Source organism: Canis aureus, chromosome 2, assembly GCF_053574225.1.
Source record: "Canis aureus isolate CA01 chromosome 2, VMU_Caureus_v.1.0, whole genome shotgun sequence".
In the NCBI taxonomy this organism is placed as follows: domain Eukaryota; kingdom Metazoa; phylum Chordata; class Mammalia; order Carnivora; family Canidae; genus Canis; species Canis aureus.
Window position 1 is genome coordinate 19,481,166 of NC_135612.1, and position 25,287 is coordinate 19,506,452.

Below are 25,287 nucleotides of genomic sequence, written 5' to 3' on the forward strand. Positions count from 1 at the left end.
GAAATCCTGGCACATCTACCAGAGAAACAGATACTTCATGAGAATATTGAACTCTTCATGGAAGTGATGGGCAAAACATTAGGAAAATGGGTCAAGGGATAAATGATCAGCTGGTAAATTTGGGCTGCATTTGGTAGGAAATGGAGAATCTTTGCAAGCTCATGAGCAGAGAAATCAATGATAAAGGTATGGTTTAGAAAGATTAATTTGGCACCAGTTTGTAAAAAATTGCAGTGGGATGGTTTATGAAGGATTATTAGTGGCATTAATAGTCGCACAGATTCTTCCCACTTTTGGTGTAACTCATTTTGATGTGATTTCACATACAGTTAAGAACCCAACAAATACTCTTATTTAATGAAATTTTTACAGCTTGTAAAAAGCAGCCCCATCTTTTGGGGACAGGGGGGTTGTCCTCCACTAGCATGAAGAACAGCTGATCAGACAGCAAGCCTTTAACAACTTGTTTCTATGATTTAAAATGTATTTAGTAAGAGATAAATAGGCATGATTAAAATAGGACACTAAAGCCACAATTTCTTGGAGCTGTCTAGGTGTCAGTGATTATGCTAAGCACATTATATGAATTATCATATTTAATCTTCAAAATGATCCCAGGAGGGAAGCATGTTGTTGTTCCTACTTTATGGATTTGGAATTCTAAGGCTTTGATAAAGAAGGTGAAAATACCAGCCTACAAGTGTAATATTTACCTCAAAATAATATATTGCTAGAAATCCATAGGTGTGCATTGAATGGGGACCATTAATGAAATAATTATTGCAGGAAAAAATACTACCAAATGTGAGACATAGTTAACAGTGTTACCTTTTGATTTATTGAACACCAACTTTTCCAGTGTACCAGATGGGTTGCAGATAGCATCTCTGGACTGCTAAATTAGACTCAGGTACCATTGTCATATCTACAGTATGACTATAAATCAATAATCTAGAGATGCTTTTCAGGAGGAAATGGACAAATGGAAGTTGGGGTTTTTATGATGTGTAAGCTCCAAATAGGAAACCTCTTCTTGGTTTATTTTGGTCAGGCCTTTAGTATGTCCCATTTTGAGGGCAAAAAATAAACAGAATATAGAGGAAGCAGAGAGAGTTTTGAGAGAAAGAACCAAGTGATTAAGATGTCAGAAAATACTTCCTATGATACACAGCAGGACTGTAAGTCAGTATTAACATGTTTTAGTGCTGCTTTTCTTAATACTTGGCTTTGTAACTTTGGAACACATTATTTATCTTTTTGTATCTTAATGTCACATATATAAAACTTGTTTTATAGTTACATTAACAAAGTAAATGTAAATGTTGATGTAAGTATCATCCTAGGCATTATGGAGGTGGGAAGGATAGTTTTCCACCCCCCCCCCACCCCACTAAGGTAGTGATGTATATACAAAGTGATCAGAGGGAATGGCAGACATGTAGCATTCAGGAAACTGTAGGTATGTAATTTGTTAAGACCAGTGTGAATGGTGAATGTTGGGGCATTTTGAGAAGTAAAAACGAAGGGTTAGCACTTAAAAAACTGAGAGCATCTATATGCAATAGTGGTTAAGAGCATGGACTCAGGAACCAGATGATTTACATTCAGATTCTCCTGTACTATTTATTTGTTGAAGGACATTGGGTGAGTTACCGAATGAATGTCTCTTAAACTTCATTTCTTTACCTCTAGAATAGGTACAGTAATGGCCCTACCTCTGGCACTGTTGTGAGGATTAAATAAATTAGTCTTGTTGAAAGGAGGAGGCCGCCATTCAATATCTGAAACAAAGGGCTGAACGTACTGCTGGGTAATAAACAAAGAAGAATTGTTCTTATAAAACATAGTCTGTCTCAACACAATGTCAGGTGTTGAGTAAATATAGAGTTCTGGGATTGGCAAGCTTTCAGAAAGCCATGAAAGAATGACTAATGCAGTTCTTACCCCTAAGAACCATGGTCACTAGAAGGAGGCTGTTGCTGATTGAGACCTGAGTCACTGATCGCTTGGCTTTCAGAAGTATGGTTACTGATAGTAATATAAGTGCCTGATAAGGATGGGCTCAAAATTGGTTTTATACGTTAATTGCTACTGTGACCAAAGATCAATTAGCCTTTTTTTTTTTTTGAGTATGTAATGTAAGACCATCATTTTCTCAATTCATTTAAAATTGAGTAGTGCCTTTGCATAATAGGTTATATTAGTAATATTTCTATTTATTAATTATTTGAGTGCATTGAGAACTGTTTTTCCCCCACATAATCAGGAAGAGGATTGTTTTTTCCCTCTGAAAGCAATGGAGATTATCTACTAAAAGATTTTTAGCAGTGGAATGATGTGATTAAATTTGTCTTTAAAAAACAAAAACATCACTAGCATATGGAGGTCAATGAGAAAAAATATATACATAAAAACTATTTATTTCTCTGAGTTTATGTGTTTCAGGAGTCTTGATCTCAGATGTATTTTCTATTGAGTCATAGTGGTAAAAAACTGAGGAAAAGAAATAGAAGTTACTTTATATAGCCTTGTGGCAAAAACACCTCCCTCACCAATTTTTACCAATAAAAATAACTCACTTTGGAAGTTCCAAGGGATTTTCACATTCAGAGGGTAAAAGAGAAATCAGCTAATGCTCTAGTCTAAATTAAATGAAAATTCATTATCCAAATTATTGTTGAATTTGAAACAGGTGTTACCTTCCTACTTAGGAAGGTAAGAAATGAGAAAACTGCCACAGATTTGTTACTGATTTAAAGTGTTCTTTAAGTGGAGAAAAAGTTAATTCTTAGTGCTATACTTCTAAGTTCTCGGAGGAAATCCCCTTTAATAAAGAGAATTTATGGAACGTCAGAAAGAAAAGAAATTACCAAAAAAGGTATGTGTCATTTATAATATTTGGGTCTGCCAGCATGGTTAGCCAAATAATAGGGGATTGCAGTGCTAGTGGTTTCAAAAGAAAACCTTGATTTATTAGTTGGCACCACTCAAATAATGGTGTCTCTAGTGTCCATGTGAATTTGGAAATTGCATTCGACCTCTGAAAGGAAGACAGAGATTAAAAATCCAGGACAGCTGTTGGGAGCCTTCTCAGAAGGTTCTCATTCTATTGCCTAAAAGAGGAAGCCAGAAAGATTATTACACACAAATCTGTTGGTAGGAATCTGTCTTCACAAAACTCAGCTGTTTTCCTGTAACTCTAAGAATGCCCATGAAGTTTAGATAAAAGCAGATTTTCCTCTTTTATTCTGACCTGACTCAAAAGAGAATCAAAGGATCAATGTATTCTTAAAAACTCTCAAACTGACCGCTTATAATAACAGTTTGGTGTATATTCTCTATAAAAAATATCACTAGCGTTAATTGTTTTCTTGCATTATCCCACTTCTGTAAGCAGAGTGCTGTATGATACTCCCGATGCTCTCATGATAGGGTCAAAAGGGTTAATCTGAGAAGCATCACATGGAAGTGGGACGTACTAAACACCCAAACTTGATTGCAATAAATAATCCTGAACTGAGGAGATTGAGTTTTTAAAATCAAATTCTGCAGTTTGCACTTCACAGAAATCAAACTTGTTTAAATCCATGCTCCTGTTCTTAGCCCACTCTATATATTTCCCAACCAAAGGTAATCATATTTTAGTTGTCTGACAGAGAAAGTAAAATTTAAATGGAATTAATCAAGTATCAGTGATTTGGTAAAATTTAATATTGAAACATGATAAAGTTTGGGCATGATAAATTTGGGCAAGCACTATGCCTTTAAACTAGCAACATACTGCAATGGTTTCTATGGGTGTATATTGTGGAAACAGATTATTGAAATTAAGAAAGGGTGAGTGCCTCATTTTGAAACTACTGTAACCAGCACCTTTAGATGGGCTCTAAAAGAGATCCATCATAGCCAAAATTCCAACTGAGAGGGTGATAATTTTAACATGAGATATGTGCTAAGTGCACTGTTGAACAGTGAACATTTAACAAATGCCACAGAAGAGTGGCATCAGTGGGCAGGGAATTAAGACAAAGGACAAAGTTCAAAGTACATAGTATGCTCCAGGACTGACTCCTAATTTTTGCTCCAGCGTCATGTATCACTAATCTCCCATGTTCAAACTCAGGATTCCAGCTGTTGCCAGACAGTGTCTATTCTCAGTGTTTCCCTTCCTCTTCTTGCATTGCCTTCTATTCATTCTCAGTAAACTGTAGTCACCCCTAATGCACTCCTGTACTTCTACCCCTGAGCCGTGGCTCTCCTATATGTTATAAGCACTCTGTAATTTTCCTTGCTATAATGTTTATGCCCCCATTAATAATTTTCATATTATATAACTATTTCCCCCATGAGGCTCTCGCCTTCCAAAGAATAGTCATACTTTCTTGTTCACCATTGTATCAAAGGCTTTGGTCCTATGTGTGGCACTTGGTAAGTACTCTAAATAATTATTAATTGAATAAAGGTTTATATTTGAAGCATATGTAAATTGATCAAGTGCTTTGCAAATAAGATATCCATAGGTAGATATTGCCTCATCTACCTTATCTATGGATCACTTGAGTTTTGGCTTGGTTCTTGGTATAATGGTCAAGAAGACCATGAAATGGAGACTCCGTTTTTCTTCTGAGCATCCCAGTTAGATTATTTCAGAGAATCTCAAGGCAGCCACTCAGTCTGTAGTATATTTACTTTGATTCTAGATTCTTTTTTTTTTTAATTTATTTTTTATTGGTGTTCAATTTACTAACATACAGAATAACCCCCAGTGCCCGTCACCCATTCACTCCCACCCCCCGCCCTCCTCCCCTTCTACCACCCCTAGTTCGTTTCCCAGAGTTAGCAGTCTTTACGTTCTGTCTCCCTTTCTGATATTTCCCACACATTTCTTCTCCCTTCCCTTATATTCCCTTTCACTATTATTTATATTCCCCAAATGAATGAGAACATATAATGTTTGTCCTTCTCCGACTGACTTACTTCACTCAGCATAATACCCTCCGGTTCCATCCACGTTGAAGCAAATGGTGGGTATTTGTCATTTCTAATAGCTGAGGAATATTCCATTGTATACATAAACCACATCTTCTTTATCCATTCATCTTTCGTTGGACACAGAGGCTCCTTCCACAGTTTGGCTATCGTGGCCATTGCTGCTATAAACATCGGGGTGCAGGTGTCCTGGCGTTTCATTGCATTTGTATCTTTGGGGTAAATCCCCAACAGTGCAATTGCTGGGTCATAGGGCAGGTATATTTTTAACTGTTTGAGGAACCTCCACACAGTTTTCCAGAGTGGCTGCACCAGTTCACATTCCCACCAACAGTGTATGAGGGTTCCCTTTTCTCCGCATCCTCTCCAACATTTGTTGTTTCCTGCCTTGTTAATTTTCCCCATTCTCACTGGTGTTATGTGGTATCTCATTGTGGTTTTGATTTGTATTTCCCTGATGGCAAGTGATGCAGAGCATTTTCTCATATGCATGTTGGCCATGTCTATGTCTTCCTCTGTGAGATTTCTCTTCATGTCTTTTGCCCATTTCATGATTGGATTGTTTGTTTCTTTGGTGTTGAGTTTAATAAGTTCTTTATAGATCTTGGAAACTAGCCCTTTATCTGATATGTCATTTGCAAATATCTTCTCCCATTCTGTAGGTTGTCTTTGAGTTTTGTTGACTGTATCATTTGCTGTGCAAAAGCTTCATATCTTGATGAAGTCCCAATAGTTCATTTTTGCTTTCGTTTCTTTTGCCTTCGTGGATGTATCTTGCAAGAAGTTACTATGGCCGAGTTCAAAAATGGTGTTGCCTGTGTTCTTCTCTAGGATTTTGATGGAATCTTGTCTCACATTTAGATCTTTCATCCATTTTGAGTTTATCTTTGTGTATGGTGAAAGAGAGTGGTCTAGTTTCATTCTTCTGCATGTGGATGTCCAATTTTCCCAGCACCATTTATTGAAGAGACTTTCTTTCTTCCAATGGATAGTCTTTCCTCCTTTATCGAATATTAGTTGCCCATAAAGTTCAGGGTCCACTTCTGTATTCTCTATTCTGTTCCATTGATCTATGTGTCTGTTTTTGTGCCAGTACCACACTGTCTTGATGACCACAGCTTTGTAGTACAACCTGAAATCTGGCATTGTGATGCCCCCAGATATGGTTTTCTTTTTTAAAATTCCCCTGGCTATTCGGGGTCTTTTCTGATTCCACACAAATCTTAAAATAATTTGTTCTAACTCTCTGAAGAAAGTCCATGTTATTTTGATAGGGATTGCATTAAACGTGTATATTGCCCTGGGTAACATTGACATTTTCACAATATTAATTCTGCCAATCCATGAGCATGGAATATTTTTCCATCTCTTTGTGTCTTCCTTAATTTCTTTCAGAAGTGTTCTATAGTTTTGAGGGTATAGATCCTTTACATCTTTGGTTAGGTTTATTCCTAGGTATCTTATGCTTTTGGGTGCAATTGTAAATGGGATTGACTCCTTAATTTCTCTTTCTTCAGTCTCATTGTTAGTGTATAGAAATGCCACTGACTTCTGGGCATTGATTTTGTATCCTGCCACGCTACTGAATTGCTGTATGAGTTCTAGCAATCTTGGGGTGGAGACTTTTGGTTTTTCTATGTAGAGTATCATGTCATCGGCGAAGAGGGAGAGTTTGACTTCTGCTTTGCCAATTGGAATGCCTTTAATGTCTTTTTGTTGTCTGATTGCTGAGGCTAGGACTTCCAGTACTATGTTGAACAGCAGTGGTGAGAGTGGACATCCCTGTCTTGTTCCTGATCTTAGGGGAAAGGCTCCCAGTGCTTCCCCATTGAGAATGATATTTGCTGTGGGCTTTTCATAGATGACTTTTAAGATGTCGAGGAATGTTCCCTCTATCCCTACACTCTGAAGAGTTTTGATCAGGAATGGATGCTGTATTTTGTCAAATGCTTTCTCTGCATCCAATGAGAGGATCATATGGTTCTTGGTTTTTCTCTTGCTGATATGATGAATCACATTGATTGTTTTACAAGTGTTGAACCAGCCTTGTGTTCCGGGAATAAATCCTACTTGGTCATGGTGAATAATTTTCTTAATGTACTGTTGGATCCTATTGGCCAGTATCTTGTTGAGAATTTTTGCATCCAAGTTCATCAGGGATATTGGTCTGTAATTTTCCTTTTTGGTGGGGTCTTTGTCTGGTTTTGGAATTAAGGTGATGCTGGCCTCATAGAACGAATTTGGAAGTACTCCATCTCTTTCTATCTTTCCAAACAGCTTTAGGAGAATAGGTATGGTTTCTTCTTTAAACGTTTGATAAAATTCCCCTGGGAAGCCATCTGGCCCTGGACTCTTGTGTCTTGGGAGGTTTTTGATGACTGCTTCAATTTCCTCCCTGGTTATTGGCCTGTTCAGGTTTTCTATTTCTTCCTGTTCCAGTTTTGGTAGTTTGTGGCTTTCCAGGAATGTGTCCATTTCTTCTAGATTGCCTAATTTATTGGCGTATAGCTGTTCATAATATGTTTTTAAAATCGTTTGTATTTCCTTGGTGTTGGTAGTGATCTCTCCTTTCTCATTCATGATTTTATTAATTTGAGTCTTCTCTCTCTTCTTTTTAATAAGGCTGGCTAATGGTTTATCTATCTTATTAATTCTTTCAAAGAACCAACTCCTGGTTCTGTTGATCTGTTCCACAGTTCTTCTGGTCTCGATTTCGTTGAGTTCTGCTCGAATGTTTATTAACTCCCTTCTTCTCTTGGGTGTAGGATCTATTTGCTGTTTTTTCTCTAGCTCCTTTATGTGTAAGGTTAGCTTTTGTATTTGAGTTCTTTCCAGTTTTTGAATGGATGCTTGTATTGCGATGTATTTCCCCCTTAGGACTGCTTTTGCTGCATCCCAAAGATTTTGAATGGTTGTATCTTCATTCTCATTAGTTTCCATGAATCTTTTTAATTCTTCCTTAATTTCCTGGTTGACCCTTTCATCTTTTAGCAGGATGGTCCTTAACTCCACGTGTTTGAGGTCCTTCCAAACTTCTTGTTGTGATTTAGTTCTAATTTCAAGGCATTATGGTCTGAGAATATGCAGGGGACAATCCCAATCTTTTGGTATCGGTTCAGACCCGATTTGTGACCCAATATGTGGTCTATTCTGGAGAAAGTTCCATGTGCGCTTGAGAAGAATGTGTATTCAGTTGAGTTTGGATGTAAAGTTCTGTAGATATCTGTGAAATCCATCTGGTCCAGTGTATCATTTAAAGCTCTCGTTTCTTTGGAGATGTTGTGCTTAGAAGACCTATCGAGTATAGAAAGAGCTAGATTGAAGTCACCAAGTATAAGTGTATTATTATCTAAGTATTTCTTCACTTTGGTTAATAATTGATTTATATATTTGGCAGCTCCCACGTTCGGGGCATATATATTGAGGATTGTTAAGTCCTCTTGTTGAATAGATCCTTTAAGTATGAGATAGTGTCCCTCTTCATCTCTCACTACAGTCTTCAGGGTAAATTTTAGTTTATCTGATATAAGGATGGCTACCCCTGCTTTCTTTTGAGGACCGTTCGAATGGTGTATGGTTCTCCAACCTTTTATTTTCAGGCTGTAGGTGTCCTTCTGTCTAAAATGAGTCTCTTGTAGACAGCAAATAGATGGGTCCTGCTTTTTTATCCAGTCTGAAACCCTGCGCCTTTTGATGGGCTCATTAAGCCCATTCACATTCAGAGTTACTATTGAGAGATATGAGTTTAGTGTCATCATGATATCTATTCAGTCCTTGTTTTTGTGGACTGTTCCATTGAACTTCTTCTTAAAGGGGAATTTTAAGAGTCCCCCTTAAAATTTCTTGCAGAGCTGGTTTGGAGGTCACATATTCTTTTAGTTGCTGCCTGTCTTGGAAGCTCTTTATCTCTCCTTCCATTTTGAATGAGAGCCTTGCTGGATAAAGTATTCTTGGTTGCATGTTCTTCTCATTTAGGACCCTGAATATATCCTGCCAGCCCTTTCTGGCCTGCCAGGTCTCTGTGGAGAGGTCTGCTGTTACCCTAATACTCCTCCCCATAAAAGTCAGGGATTTCTTGTCTCTTGCTGCTTTAAGGATCTTCTCTTTATCTTTGGAATTTGCAAGCTTCACTATTAAATGTCGAGGTGTTGAACGGTTTTTATTGATTTTAGGGGGGTATCTCTCTATTTCCTGGATCTGAATGCCTGTTTCCCTTCCCAGATTAGGAAAGTTTTCAGCTAGAATTTGTTCAAATACATATTCTGGCCCTCTGTCCCTTTCGGCGCCCTCGGGAACCCCAATTAAACGTAGGTTTTTCTTTCTCAGGCTGTCGTTTATTTCCCTTAATCTATCTTCATGGTCTTTTAATTGTTTGTCTCTTTTTTCCTCAGTTTCCCTCTTTGCTATCAACTTGTCTTCTATGTCACTCACTCGTTCTTCCACCTCGTTAACCCTCGTCGTTAGGACTTCTAGTTTGGATTGCATCTCATTCAATTGATTTTTAATTTCTGCCTGATTAGCTCTAAATTCTGCAGTCATGAAGTCTCTTGAGTCCTTTATACTTTTTTCTAGAGCCACCAGTAGCTGTATAATAGTGCTTCTGAATTGGCTTTCTGACATTGAATTGTAATCCAGATTTTGTAACTCTGTGGGAGAGAGGACTGTTTCTGATTCTTTCTTTTGAGGTGAGGTTTTCCTTCTAGTCATTTTGCTCAGTGCAGAGTGGCCAAAAGCAAGTTGTATTGGGAAAAAGAGAAAAAGAGAGGAGAGAAAGAAGGAAAGAAAAGAGAAAGAGGAAAAAAAGGGAAGAAGAAAAAAAAACGAAAAAAAAAAAAGAAGAAAAAGAGAAAGAAAAAGAAAGGAGAAAAAAAGGGGGTGGGGGAAGGAAACAAATCAAAAAGCAAAACAAAAACAAAAAAACAAACAAACAAACAAAAAAAGAACCAAGGGGGAGTATCTTCTGATTCTGTGTACTTTAAGTCCCTTGGCTTCTCCTGGAAGTTGTCCGTCTAGCTGGTGTTCTGGGGGAGGGGCCTGTTGTGCTGATTTTCAGGTGTTAGAGTTGGGGGAGCTGCTGTGCCCCTGCCTGGTGCAGGGCTCAGTGGGGGTTGTTTACCCCGTGAGGCCGCAGGAGGAACAGCCCCAGTGGCGGGGCAGCTCTGGAAACCTGGATTCAGCTCCGGCAGGAACTCCGTCTGCAGGGCCTGGAGGCTCCGGGGCAGGCCGCTGCTCTGCTCAGCTGGGGCAGGAGCGTCCTCGCTGTCCTGGGCCCTCCCGGCCTCTGCCTGTCCCGGGGGAGGCCAGATCCTGGGCTGTGCTCCGGAGCCTGCGCTGGTGGATTCCGCTCCCGCCCCGCAGCCCCCTAAGCGGAGCCGCCCGAGCCCCGCCCCCCCCCCCCCCCCCCCCCGAGCCCCCCGAGCTGCTCCGGGTCCCGCCGTGCGCGCTGCAGCCCTTAGGGAGCTCTCGGCGCACTCTCCCGGGGCGCAGGTGTCTGTTACTGTCCCGGGGAGCCCGAGGGCATCCCCGCCCTCCTGGGTCCTGCTCCACCTCCCCACGAGCCCCTCTCCGCCCGGGAAGGTTGGTGCAGCTCCTGCTCCTCCGGGACGGGGCTCTCCTGTCCTGGGGACACTCGCCCCCGCCTCATCCCGGCTCCTCGCGGGCCCCTCCCCGTCTTCCTACCTTGATAGGAGCGCGAACTCTTCTCACTGTTGCATTCCAGCTGGTCTCTCTTTAATTCTCAGGCCGAATTGATAGATTTTCAGGATAATTTGAAGGTTTTCTAGGTAATTTGGTGGAGACAGGTGATTTGGAGACCCTACTCTTCCGCCGTCTTGCTCCTCTCTCCTGATTCTAGATTCTGATGAATAGTCAAACTTATTCACAATATGATTCATCATTAAAACTATAAGGTACAAACTATATCTCTGGTCAGATCATGTCTACTGAAAACCATAATCAGAGATAAGGGGACAGTTTTACAAGCTGTTTTACAATATAAGCCTTCTTATTTGCTGTAGTATTAGTATTTCTGTCACAAACCTTTTATAGAGATCTCATTTAATGAAGTTTCAAAATGTCTTTCATAGGAATGATTAAATCAAGTTTGATTTTGTAATGATGTACAGTCAATTAAATCTGTTGACTCACTTTATGAATCTGTGTCATTCAGTAATCTGTCTCTGTATGAAGTTTGGAAACCATAGTTTTAGACAAAGCTTTTACTTTATTTTGATTTGAGGAAATATGACCTTCTCTGGAAATACATAATTTTCAAAAGTACAAATATGGAAATGCTTTATTCCAATTTTCTGGAAGGAATAATGATTTTTTAGAGCATTTTTTTTAAGTAGATGATAATGAATGTAAATCATTCTACAAAACAATGTGAGCTTATTTTCACATTTGTTTGGGATTAAACTGCATCCATAAACTGCTTCCACATGTATGCTAATTAACTCTGCAACAGAACCAACCCTACTTTGAGGATTATAGACAAAAGCTTTATGAAATCCTACCTTTTCAGTTCAACATTTATCACCATATTTCTGGTTATTAGGGCTCAGTTATGAGTAAGTCTATTTTGGAGTCTCTTTTGGCTCAGGACATTGGTAATAGGACATGAAATCTTTCCCTTGGAGATGAAAAGATTGAACTCAAACCAGCTTGATGTAGATTTACAGTTATTACTATTTGATAGCTGTCAGTAGTGAATTAAAAATTAGTTAGTGGTTTTCTAGCAAATACTAAGATCAAAAAAAAAGTTCCCTTTATGTCAGCATTAAATGGTGTTATTGTTAAGAGCTGTAGGAGGCCAGAATTTGAGTAGGTATTTAACAACATACACACATCTAGGACTAGTAGTAATTTTAGATGATATACTAGAAATATTACTTTGATAACTCCAGGATGCCTAAGCCCTATTTGGAAGGGCTTGTTTATATTGCTTCTTATTTGTAACTGTGGAACCACAGAGTAAAATGAAAAGGAACAACTGATTTTTGTGAGTGTGTTTGTTGTATTTGTGTGTGTGAGAGAAAGATCATGTTTTAAATTTGGGCGCTATTATCGCAAATTGGCAGAGAAATAGCTTTTATTTATCATAAGACTCTTCTTTATTTACTCATTGTGTTAGTGCTTTGTTTCATTTTGCTTTGGACAAAATATGTTAATAAAAATTTTAAGCATTTTAAGAATACATAGTTCTACTTGGATTGAAATGTAGGTCAAATCCTTCAAGATAGCAGTATAATTCATAGTTTTCATCATATTTGTGTAATTGTTCCAGTGATTCAGGTAATGATTATGAGAAAAGAATGCTAGTGATAAAACTAACCTATAGCTTTTAAGTTTTTCAGACTAAAACAGTATCCCAGAGTTCCCATCGTTGTTTTATTCTTTCATTCTTCTTTCATTCGTACATTCTTTTGACAAGATGTTACTGAATACCAACGCTGTACAGATACCATACTAGCTACTAGTTATACACAGCCATGAGTAAATGAAGGCAATATGGTATTTTATTTCACAGAGCTTTCAGCATAGTATGAGGCTGTGTTTACAATGAAAAATGGTGAAAAATTTTGATAAAGATACTAAAAGGATCTATGAGAGAATTAAGAGGAATTTACCTAGTTTGGGGGCTAGGCAAGGCATCTAGCATTTGCACTGTTGAACTTGATTGCCTCCTATTTTATTAATAACACTTATTTGGCTTCACAGATACTTAGTAATTAGGAAGAATGTTTTGTCCTCAAATGTGTGCACACATAATGGCTCTGGGGTATTTCTTTCCGTAGTGTTTTGGCCACTGGCTCCCACTGTAAATGAATCAGAAAATACTGGAGAAATGGAAGAACTGAAAGGGAAAAGTTGTATACAGTAACCAGATCTTTGTGTTGCCCTCTCCCCTTTAAAAATCCTCCACATACAAACTGATTAGCTTGCCTGTATTTATTAGAGACATGGAGATGTTATTACATAATCCTAAAGTTACTTGGGAATAATTTAAAAATCAAATCTAATTTCCAAACGCAAGCTTCAGACTTTTTGTTAAGCTTTGCTAAGTTGATGTAAATGGAATTATTGGGTTAATACTGGCCCAGTGAATATTTTGTTCTAATACACAATTCTATATTTTTTTTCTTTGTCTATAGAAATACTGTTTGTGCATGAAAATACTACATTGTGTCAATGACACATTTTGATGGTAAGAAATAAGTAGGAATAACTTAAAATGAATCTTTCTTATTTCATCTCAAATATTTTTATATTTTAGGCAAATTTTCACTTTTGGTGTGAAAAGAATCTTCCAAATTATTGCCCATCTCTCTGTTGTACCAGAGTGTGAAATGAATAAATATCAATTATATTGTTGTGTATAAGGAATATTTTGGATTGAGATAAAGGGAGGAGTGTTGAGACAAATTTCAGTCCCTGTTAGTTTCTCCACTTTATAAAATTAAACACACCTATACAACTAAAACAGTGAAGAAAAAAAAAATCGGGGTCATAATTGCTATCATCCACCCCAGAAAGAAAAGACATTTATCTTATCAGACCATAAGGATCCACTGAAATAGGTCTGAAAGGGTCTGAAGCTGCTGACAAAACCACAACACTGGGCCCAATTAACAATACCCATTTTTAATTAACAGTTGCTGACTCTTTGCCATTGAAATATTCACGCTCTAGGTGTGAAATGGCAACCCCCATTTGTCATATCTGTCAAAATTAATTTTGAAATCCCATGGTCTTCCTTCCACAGGATAAAAGTGAATAACTAGAGCATACTTCCTACCTGCCAGAAGTTCAGTTCCGGGACAAAGACTAGGAAAATAGAACCTAGAAAACTGCTTAGGTCAGCTCTCCTAGTACAACTCATAGAAATTATTTTCAAAAAAAAATTATTTTCATTGCGTCCCTGATGCTGCAAACTATGCCGATATTTATTCCATACTTTGGGAGAGGTTATGAAGAGCACTTTAACAGTTCCTATTCTTAATTCTTTCTTAAATTTTTTAAATTCAAATGTGTTAAGCACCTCATATGTGTTAGACTCTAACCTAGGCACATCTTTTAATTGTGAAGTCACAAACATGAACAGGACAATATTCAGGAAAAACTGCCAAGTTTCTTCATATGTAACTATTGGGAATTAGAGTATGATCTCTTTACAAAGATGTGAAAGTGTACCACTGTTGTTGATAGCATGGCTGGGAAGGAAGTTTAAAAAGGTTAAAGAGCACACCAAGCTGTTAACACCAGGGTAAGACTTTCATGTATAAAATAGGATCTTTTATACATGAAAAGTCTGGTTGGGTTCAGCAATGATAATAGAGTCATTTTGTGTATTTACTTACCGTTTAATATAATTTTTTGGAAATAACACATGTCCAACTTTTCTCATTTGATTCTCCCAGTGATCTTATGAAGTAGATAGTATTATCTACGTTACAAGAATGAAAAAAATTAATTTCAAATACCCAGTTGACCATCCTAAAGTTACGGAGTTGGTAAGTATCAGAGCTAGTACTAGAATGATCATCGACACATTAGTTCATGAATTCATTTATGGAGTGATCACTGTATGCTCTGAGGTATTGGAGATTGAAAATACAGAAGTGAGTAAAGCAAATGCCCTGACCTCAAACCATTTACTTCTGGCAGAGGTGGAAGTTATGTTACAAGAAATTATGATAAAGATGTAAAAGTACATTACACACATCTTAACTTGTACCAAGGGAACACAGATAAAAGAATGAGTGCTAAATCCCTTTTGTGGAGATACAATGTTCCAAAAGAATTAATGACATTTTCTGATCCGTTTCATGATTTTCCCCCCGAGAAACTTCCACCTTTGTCTATCCTATGTAAAACACGGGTATCATTAGAAGAAAAAAGGATCTAAAAACATGGCATTGTTCTAGTGTTCCAGAAGCTTATATTCTAATTAAGGAACAAAATGTCACCCTTGAAGCAGTAGAATAGCTGTGGAGTTGTTAAGTCTGTAATCATTGCCTAGATCTCTAGCTAAACAAAAGGGAGAATGAAGTGATGGAGAAGCCATCTCATTCCCGACCACTAGGGACTTGACTATTACTAAAGGGAGAATTAAGTTGAATGTGTCAAGGGTAAAAGCAAATTGAAGGGTATTAAATCCAACAGAAGGTACCTGTAAATTTGTTTAAAACATTGTACTATGATTCAGGTGGGCAGGAAGATGAACAAGACAAAATCCTTGCAAGATTTAATTGAGATTAGATCTGTTGTTATCCAAATTTCTGACACAAAAGCACAGATAGAAACACTATTCAGAAATTTAAGGCTTGATAAAGAAGGCATATTTAATAATTAATTTAACAATAACTCTTTACAATAACTCTTTTCCCTCATTTTACATGTTGATAAGATGTTAGTAAATACAGTAGGCAAAAGGAGAAAAAAATCACATGCATAATTTCCCACTGTTAATTGGATACACAGACTTTAGTTGGATTATATTATTTTTTAACACAAATATTTTCATATTGCAATCCATTAATATCATCTGGGGCTTTATTTTTAATGGTTACCTATCTATTATATCTGTGTACTGGATATTATATAATCATTCAGTTCTTTTAAGGCTAGAGGGCACACAAGCTGTTGATACCAGGTAAGACTTGTTGCTGAGGTGGAAAGTACTTCTAAATTTTACTATGTAATTAAAAGTATTCCTATGGCTATATCTTTCATACTTTCATGACTGTTTCTTTATGGTAGATTTTTGGAAATACAGCTACAAGATCAATAAGTAATAAATATTTAACATTTTGGTATATATAGTCAGTTCTCATTTTTAAAAGTCCTGACTTGTATTCACTTCGGTATTGTGAGATCTTATTTTCTCCAAATGCTGAGCCTCATTAAATATCTTTTCTAGATTGAAAAAAAAAATTCATTGTTGTAAATCACATCTATTAATTATTGGTGTTGTGGAATGTTTTCCCTATGTATTTCTTCTTTTATTTTTGGTGTTCCTCCTTTGTTCAGGTAATTATTGGTGACTTTTTCTTGATTTGTGAGAAATACGTACATAGTAATTCTGTTGATTCTTTGCCCTTAGATTCCATCACAATTATGATGAGGCTTTTTACTTTGTATTTTTGTACAGTGAAATCCAGCAGTCTTTTCCTTCATACTTTCTACTTAGGTAGTGTCATATATGAAATTTTCTTTATTCCAAATTACTTAACTATCATCTCTATTTATTCTTGTGTTTTTAGCTTAGATCTTTAATTCACCTAGAATTTTGATGTATGGTGAGACATGGGAATTCATGTCTATTTTTCCTAATGGTTAACAATTTTTCAAATGCTACTGAGTTCTTTCTCTAGTGATTTGGTGTATACTTATTATATGTTTAGTTATTGAATAACTTTATCTTTTCCTTATCTTTATTGATCTGTTTCTGCTTTACTTTTTTATTGTTTTTAATTTTTACATAAGCATTGTTACTTCTTAAATATCACATAGCTCTTCTCTCATATATATCCTCTAAAAAATCCTTTCATCAATCATGTCAGATATGAAAAAACAAAGTTACTAATTTTTTGTAATTGCATTAAATTCATAAATTAATTTGGAAAGACTTGGGATCTTCATGCTATCTTTTTAATCTAAGTATAGTTTCTCTTGTTATTCAGAGTTTTTTTTCCCTGAATTTCTTGAGAAATTGACAACTATTGGTCTTAGAAAAACTTAAATTATAGAAATCCTAGAATACTAGAATGCTACTAGGGAGGACTCCAAAAACTGTTACACTACCCCTGAATGAATTACACAAAGGATAATTCATATTAATAATTTTTCATAGATGAACAAAAAAATGTCTGTTAGGATATTGCCAAGTTAAATACTGTATAGAGACATGTGTATGGTAATCAAATGACTTTTATCACTTGCAATTATTATCAATCATTTTTTTCCTAAATAAAATTTGATGAAAATATGCTGTGATTTTTTAAATTAAAATAAAATCAATTAGAAAAATGAAATCCTGGAAATAAAGCAACATTTGATGCACAGACAAAATACCTCAAAATATCAAGATAATGAACTTAAATGTCTGAAATAGATGTGTGTGTGTGGGTGAATCATGAACCCCTGGTCACCATCTGAGCTTAGCTCTAGTGTCAAGGAATGTAACCAAATGAGGTGTTTATTATGCCATATAAAATTTGAGATGCAAATAAATATTTGGGGATCTGGAATGAAAAACAGGCTAGGAATGTAATTGAATGGAGAAATGTTTCCAGATATATCCCAAGGAACACTGAATATGTTCTAAGTGCTGGTGTCGGAAAATTTGTCTATTGATCTATGCTATACGGAGAAAACTCATGGAAGTTAAAATAATAGAATTTTATAATTTTTTCTGTATAAGTTTCTAACAGCAATAATTTGTAGTATATGAAGATGTGACTTTATTATTATTTTTTATCTTTATTTTTATTTTAAACATTTTATTTATTCATTCATGAGAAACACACACACAGAGAGAGAGAGAGAGAGAGAGAGAGGTAGAGACCTAGGTAGAGGGAGAAGCAGGCTCTATGCAGGGAGCCTGATGTGGGACTCAATCCTGGGTCCCCAGGATCATGCCCTGGGCCAAAGGCAGATGCTCAGGTGCTGAGCCACCCAGGCGTCCCAAGACGTGACTTTAAATTTTTGAGTTGTTTCTCTTTGATAGAGATTTTTCTGAGCCATATCAAATTCATACTTTTGAATGGCAAAAGATCTGCATAAGCAATGCAAAAGAGTAAATTAAAAAGTTAAGTCCAAGGAATGTAAAGAAGCAATATAGTGTAACCTATACAAAAATAAAGCAAGTAATAGGAATTGCCTTTGAGAGGGCCCAGATATTAGACTTAGCAGACCACAGAGCAAATAGTATAAATGGCTTAAAAAAATAGAAAAGAAATTATGTTTAAAGAATTAAAGATATGTTGACTGTATCTCCTGAAATAGAGAATTTTCATAAATGATAGAAATTATTTTTTAAAAGTGTAAGTTCAGAGTTGAACCATAGAATAATTGAAATGAAAAAAATCACTAAAGGGATTCAACAGTATTGAGCTGGCAGAAGAAAGGGTCAGTAAACTTAAAGACTGATCTATACAAATTAAGGAATATGAAGACAGGGAAAATAGGAATGAAGGAAAATGAGGGGGATCCCTGGGTGGTGCAGCGGTTTAGCACCTGCCTTTGGCCCAGGGCGCGATCCTGGAGACCCGGGATCGAGTCCCACGTCGGGCTCCCGGTGCATGGAGCCTGCCTGCTTCTCCCTCTGCCTGTGTCTCTGCCTCTCTCTCTCTCTCTCTCTCTCTCTCTGATGTGACTATCATAAATAAATAAAAAAAAAAAATTAAAAAAAAAAAAAAAGAAAAAAAGAAGGAAAATGAGTAGTCTCAGAGAAATGTGGGACACTAGTAATTGAGAGTGTCATAAATAATGAGAGTGCCAGAAGAGAAGAGAAAGAAAAAAGGAGCAATTAGTCAATCAATATTTGAAGACATAATGGCTAAAACTTGACAAGTTGGTTGAGAAACATTCAAAACATCCAGAAAGCTCCATGAACTCCAAATAGTATAAATAAAAAGAGATCAACACACAGGCACATTATAGTCAAAATATTGATCAACAAGGACAGAGAGAAACTCTTGAAAGCAATGAGAAATATTTCCACATACAAGGGAATACCAATAAGATTAACAGTTAATTTATCATTAGAAATAATGGAAGCAAAAGGCAGTGAAGGGACGTGTTCAAAGTGTTGAAGAGAAAACAAAAACTGAACTAAGAATTATATATGCATAAAATTATTTTCAAAAATGAGGGTAAAATTAAGACATTTCCAGACTAACAAAACCTTAGAGAATTTGTTGTTAGCAGATCCACTCTATAGGAAACACTAAAAACAAAAAAAAAACAAAAAAAACAAAAAACTTCAGCCTGAATGCAAATGACATCAGAGAATAATTTAAAATCACATGAAAAAACAAGCACCACTTAATGTAATTATGTAGGCAATTATGTAAGTATAATTGTATATATTTTTCTTTTTTCTCTATTGATTTAAAAATTAATTGCATAAAATGTGTGTGTGTATATATGTGTGTGTGTGTGTGTGTATATATATATATATATATATATATATATATACCATTATTAAGTAATATATATGTGTACTTTATTGTTGAGCCTATAGTGCATAGGAATGCATTCAACAATAATAGAACAAATGGGTGGAAACAAATCTGTAGTGAGGTAAGGAAAAAACCCTACATGATAATTTGAATTCACAGGAACCATGAAGAGAAACAGAAATGGGTAGCTTGTGTGATAATTTCTTTTCAGCCTGACAAACTTTCTTTAGTATTATCCTTTATTATATACCTTTTGTGTGTTTTACAGACAATATAGTCTCTCAGCTTTTGTTAGAAAACGTCTTCCTTTTGTCTTTTTTCAAATGAGACTTTTGCTAGGTATAGAAGTCTGTTTTGACATCCATTTCTTTTTCTATCATCACTTTAAAGATGACATTCCATTAACATGTGGCTTGCATTTTTTCTGATGAGATCTCAGTCATCCTTTGTTGTTCTCCTTTGTGTAAAGAGTTTTCTCAGTCTGTTTTTAAGAATTTTAAAAAATTTTGGTCTTTGGTAATTTGATTATGATGAAATATAGTTTTATTTGTGCTTGTCTTACATGAGTTCATTGAGCATCTTAAGTAGCTCTTTGTTTAAAAAATTTTAAAGATTTTATTTATTCATTAGAGATACAGAGATGGAGAGAGACAGAGACACAGGTAGAGGGAGAAGCAGGCTGTGGGACTCGATCCCAGGACCCTGAGATCATGACCTCAGCCAAAGACAGACACTCAATCACTGAACCACCCAGGTGACCCTGTTTAAAAATTTTAAACTAAGTCCTTAATTTTAATTCCAGTATTGTTAACATGCAGTGTTATATTAGTTTCAGGTGTACAACATAGTGATTTGATAGTTTTATACATTACTCAGTGCTGCTCATGATACATATACTCTTAATCCCATCACTTACTTCACCCATCCCACCTCCCCTCTGGTAACCGTCAATTTGTTCTCTAAACTTAAGAGTTGGTTTCTAAGAAACAAAACAAAAGATACAGAGAGAGAGAGAGAGAGACAAACCATGCAAACCTTTCATGGTTTGTTTCTTTCTCCGTATCTTTTGTTTCTTAAATTACACATATCAGTGAGATCATATGGTATTTGTCTTTCTCTGACTTATTTTAACATAGGGAATATGATCTCTAGCTTCATCCATGTCTATGTAAATGGCATGATTTCATTCTTTCATATGGATGAATAATAATCCATGTACCACTTCTTTGTCCATTCATGTATAGATGGACATTTGAGCTGCTTCCATAATTTGAGTTTTGTAAATGATGTTGCAATAAACATTGGAGTACACATATCCTTTTGAATTAGTCTTTTTGTATTTTAGGGATAAATACCAGTAGCATGATTACTGAATTTTAGGGTTCTATTTTTAATTTTGGGGGGAACCTTCATACTGTTTTCCACAGTGGCTAGACCATTTTGCATTCCCATCAGTAGTAGCTGAGGATTCCTTTTTTCCCACATCCTTGTCAACACTTGCTATTTCCTGTGTGGTTGACTTTAGCCATTCTGACAGGTACGAAGCGCTATCTCATTGTAGTTTTTAAAAAATTTTTAATTTCCAGTAGTTAACATACAATATAATACTAATTTCAGGTATTTTCATCTTTCTCTATTAAGTGTTATTTTCTTTGATTTCTTGGTTGACCCATTCACTACTTAGTAGCATGTTATTTAACGTCCATGTATTTGTGGTCCTTACAGATTTTTTTCCTATAGTTGATTCCTTGTTTCATAGTGTTGTGTAAGAAAAGATACGTGGCATGACTTTAGTCTTTCTGAATTTGGTAAGACTTGTTTTGTGGCCTAATATGTGATCTATTCTGGAGAATATTACATGTGCATGGAAAAGAACGGCTATTCTGCTGTATTAGGATAGAATGTTCTGAATGTATCTGTTAAATCCATCTGGTCCAGTGTATCATTCAAAGCCACTATTTCTTTGTTGATTTTTTGTTTGGATGATCTGTCCATTGATGTGAATAGAGTATTAAAGTCCACTACTATTAATGTTTTATTATTGATTAGTTTCTGGTTGTTATTAACTGTTTTATATATTTGGGTGCTCCCATGTTCAGTGCATAAATATTTACAATTGTTAAATATTATTGTTGTATTTTCCCTTGTGTTACTATATAGTGTCCCTTTGAGTCTGTTGTTACAGTCTTTGTTTTAAAGTCTATTTTGTTCAAAACAAATATTGCTACCCTGGCTTTATTTTGACCTCCATTTACATGGTAACTGTTTCACTATCCCCTTTTTCTCAATCCACTAGTATCTATAGGTCTGAAATGAGTCTCTTGTAGGGAATATATAGAGGGGTCTTTTTTCTTTATCTACTCTGTTACTCTGTATTAGTGATCAGAGCATTGAGTCCATTTACGTTCCAAGTAATTAGTGATAGATATGTATTTTTTGCCATTTTGTTCCTTCTTTTGTGGTATTTTTGTGGCTTTTCTCTTATCCTTCTGCTCTCTCATAGTTTGCTGGCTTTCTTTAGTGATATACTTGGATTCCTTTCTTTGTATTCTTTGCAATATCTATTACTGTTGTTTGATTTGTGGTTACCAGTAAGTTTGTGTATAATGTCTCTTGCATATAGCAGTCTATATTAAGTTGATGGTTGCTCAAGTTTGAACTCATCTTTTTTTTTACTCTTCTCCTCTGTCCCCCACCCCACATTTTAAGTATATAATGTCATATTTTACATCCCTTTATTTTGTGGATCCATTGACTGATTTTCTGATACACTGTTTTTACTGATTTTGTGATTCCTGCTTTTCATACTCTCAGTTAGGATCTTTCCTTTCCACTCAATTTGTCCTGGTTAATATTTCTTGTAGGGCTTCTTTAGTGGTCATGAATTCCTTTAGTTTTTGTTTGAGAGACTCTTTTCTCTCCTTCTATTCTGAATAATATCCTGACTAGCTAGAGTATTTTTGGCTGCATATTTTTTCCCTTTCAGCGCTTTGAATAGATCATGACCCTCCCTTCTGGCCTGCAAAGTTTATCCTGAAAAATTAACTGATAGCTTTGTGTGTTTGTTTGTTTTTTTTTATAACTGTCTTCTTTTTCTTGCTGCTTTTAAATTTTTTTCTTTATCACTACTTTTTGCCATTTTATTTACTATGCATTTGGTGTAATCAACCATAGGTTGATTTTGTTGGGGTTCTCTGTGCCTCCTGGATTTGGATTTCTGTTTCTTTCCGCAGATTAGACAAGTTTTCAGCTATTGGTGTGCCAAATAAATTTTCTGCTCCCTTTTCTCTCTTCTTCTACTGAGATCCCTTCAATATTAATGTTATTATATTTGATGGAGTCACTGAGTTCCCTAAATCTCTTCTCAATATTTTTACTCTGTCTTCCAGATTATTAATTCATTCCTCTACTTCCTCTGGCCTACTGTTTCTTCCATCTGAAGTATTTTTAATTTTATTTATTGTGTTCTTCATCTCGATTGGTTCTTTTTCATCTCTTTATTAAGGGTCTCACTGATGTTCTTCACTCTTTTCTCGAGTCCATTGAGTACCTCTAAGATTATTACTTTAAATTCTCTATGAGGTGTATTTCTTTTAACTTTTTTTGCTTAAGTCTCTTGCTGTTGTTTTGTTCTTTCATTTGTGATGGATATCTGTCTCTTCATTTTTGTGTATCTCTCTGTGTCTGTTTTTGTGTATTAGGAAAGTCAGCTATGTCTTCTGCTCTTAAAGGTAATGTCCTTATGAAGAAGAGGTCCTGTAATGCCCTGTAGTGTTTACTGTTCCCTAGGACCTGGCACTTCGGGGAATGTTTCCTATGTTTGTTGCCTTGCACTGCTATTGTGTCCTGGCTGCTTTTTCCTTCAGCCCAGTTGTATACAGAGGATCCCTTTATCTGTTTGGGCTCTGTTTGTTCCAGGTTGGTATGAGGTGTGTTTTAACAAGGTGTGTGCTAGTCTGCTTGCAAAATGAAACTTGCTGCCACACTGAGGCCCCTCAAAACACACGGGTTAGAAATGTGGTATTGGTGAGGTTTGTGCCAATCTGCTGGGGAAGGCATCCTGCATCACCAGGACTGAGGAAAATATGACCTGGAAGGTTGGGTTCACTGAATCATGAGGAGTTAGGGCTTCGGTAGTAACTGTGGGCTCCCCACAGTTAGCAGGTAGCCATTATTTTTGGTGGGAGATGGGGGAGGGAAGTGGTTCCTGCCAATTCCTTTGTTCCTGGAGGGGTCTCTCTGCCGTCTTTGTCTCTCTGAACTATACCCTGAGATGAGCAAATCATTCTCCCTCCCATATTCCCCTGGCATTTTTTAAAACTGCCATGTTGTATCTACATGAACCAAGCCTACTGATTTTTTAAATTCTAGGCTTTAAGTCCTGCTCGTTGTAAGAATTTACAAAATTTGGCTCTCACATTCAGAGTGAAATATTATGGGGATTTGTCTTCCCCATGCAGGTTCTGTTTCTAACCCTTTTCCACACTGCAAGCTCACTTTTGACCAAGGTTGACCGTAGTCTGTGTCACTGCCAGACTGTGTTTCCATCCTTCTACCTTCTTTGATGTAGCCTCTTCAATGTTGTAATTATGAAGTTTGTTTTGCCAGTCTTTGGGTCATTTTAAGGGTTATTTATACCGATGTGAGTGTTATCTAGTTGTATTTGTGGGACAAGGCAACCTTAGGGTCCTCCTACTCCTGTATCTTTGCAACATTTTGTTTTTTCATTTTAAAAATTATTTCACTACTTCTTTTGGGTCTTTGGTTATCCAGGAGCTTTTTTTTTGTCCTACATGTCCTTTATGAACTGTTCTTAGAATTTTTAGGTTTTTTTTCTGTGTTTCAATTAGGTAATTTCTATCGATCTGCTTTAAAATTCATTGACCTTCCTTCTACTATATATATTCAATTGGAAATTAAGCTCCATATCCAATAAATACTTAATTTCAGGTCTTAAAAAAAATTTCCCTTCTAGAATATCAACTTGATTCTTAGAGATTCCATTTTTCTATGGAGAAAGATTTTTCTCTATCTTATCGGTCTTCTAATTTCTTTAACTTATTTATGATGGCAGTTTTAAAGCCTGTGTTCTACTAACTCCAATGTGTAATTTATTTGTGGATCTGTTTCTACAGGTTTATTTTTCTCTTTCATTTTTTGTCATTTTTGCATAGTTTGCATTTTTGCATATTTACATATGGATTACTGCATATTTAAATGAACCAAAGACTTTGGTGCGAGAATTCTTTTCCTCTGAGAGGGCACAACCCTTTCTCTGTCAGGCAGCTAAGGTAGAGTTGATTATTTTGATCCAAATAGGAATTCAGGTGGGTTGTGTCTGGGTTGCAGCTCGAGTTTCCGTTTTACCTTCAGTTTCAAAAGTCTTCAGAGTGAGATCTATCCTGAATGATTACAGGTACTTTTCAGGGAAAATTTGGGATTGAAGCACTGCAATATGTATTTTTCCCTCTGATTTATAAACCAGCCCATAGCATCCAATGGTGCCATACTCTAAACCAAATTTTTTGGGCGAAGCATCAGTTGGCCAGAAGAATCAGCACTGAGTGTGGGGATATAGTAGATTCCAATCCTTTGCACAAGCTCATGCTATCTTAAAAACTCTGCTGCCTGGACATCTGGGTGTCTCAGCAGTTGAGCATCTGCCTTTGGCTTAAGGTATGATCCCTGGGTCCTGGGATTGAATCCGGCCTCAGGCTTCTGGAGGCTGCTTCTCCCTCTGCCTATGTCTCTGCCTCTCTCTGTGTGTCTCTCTTGAATAAATAAATAAAATCTTAAAAAACAAACAAACCTCTGCTGCCTTTCTTGCTAGTCCATCAAAGTTCTTTTTCTCATGACTGACCCATTTCTTGCCCATTTATTCTCAGAAATGGCTAATGCTCACAGAGAGGGAAATGATACTAATATTGGCTTCAAAAAGTCTTTTTCTCTCTAGAAAGGAAGCTAGTTATTTTAGACTTCTTTTTTCTACATTATCCCCATAAGTCTTAAGTATATTTATACATATATATCTAAATATATAAGTATGTGTATGTGTGTGTGTATGCTCTTTTTAAAACTTGTCCTAGCAGTTACAGTGGTAATTATCACTTGT

At 36.3% G+C, this 25,287-nt stretch overlaps 1 protein-coding gene across 11 annotated transcripts in view; it reads left to right on the plus strand.

Annotated features, from left to right (window-relative positions):
- LOC144293967 (uncharacterized) overlaps positions 1-25,287 on the plus strand; it is a 1,010,193-nt gene that overhangs the window by 553,967 nt on the left and 430,939 nt on the right. For 4 of the 11 annotated variants that reach the window (XM_077865362.1, XM_077865366.1, XM_077865376.1 and 1 more), the window contains exons 23-24: positions 13,143-13,195; positions 14,409-14,501. The exons of the other annotated variants lie outside the window; for them this stretch is intronic. The gene's annotated coding sequence lies outside the window, so the exon portion shown is untranslated. The remainder of the gene's footprint in view (positions 1-13,142; positions 13,196-14,408; positions 14,502-25,287) is intronic. 11 annotated transcript variants of the gene reach the window in all.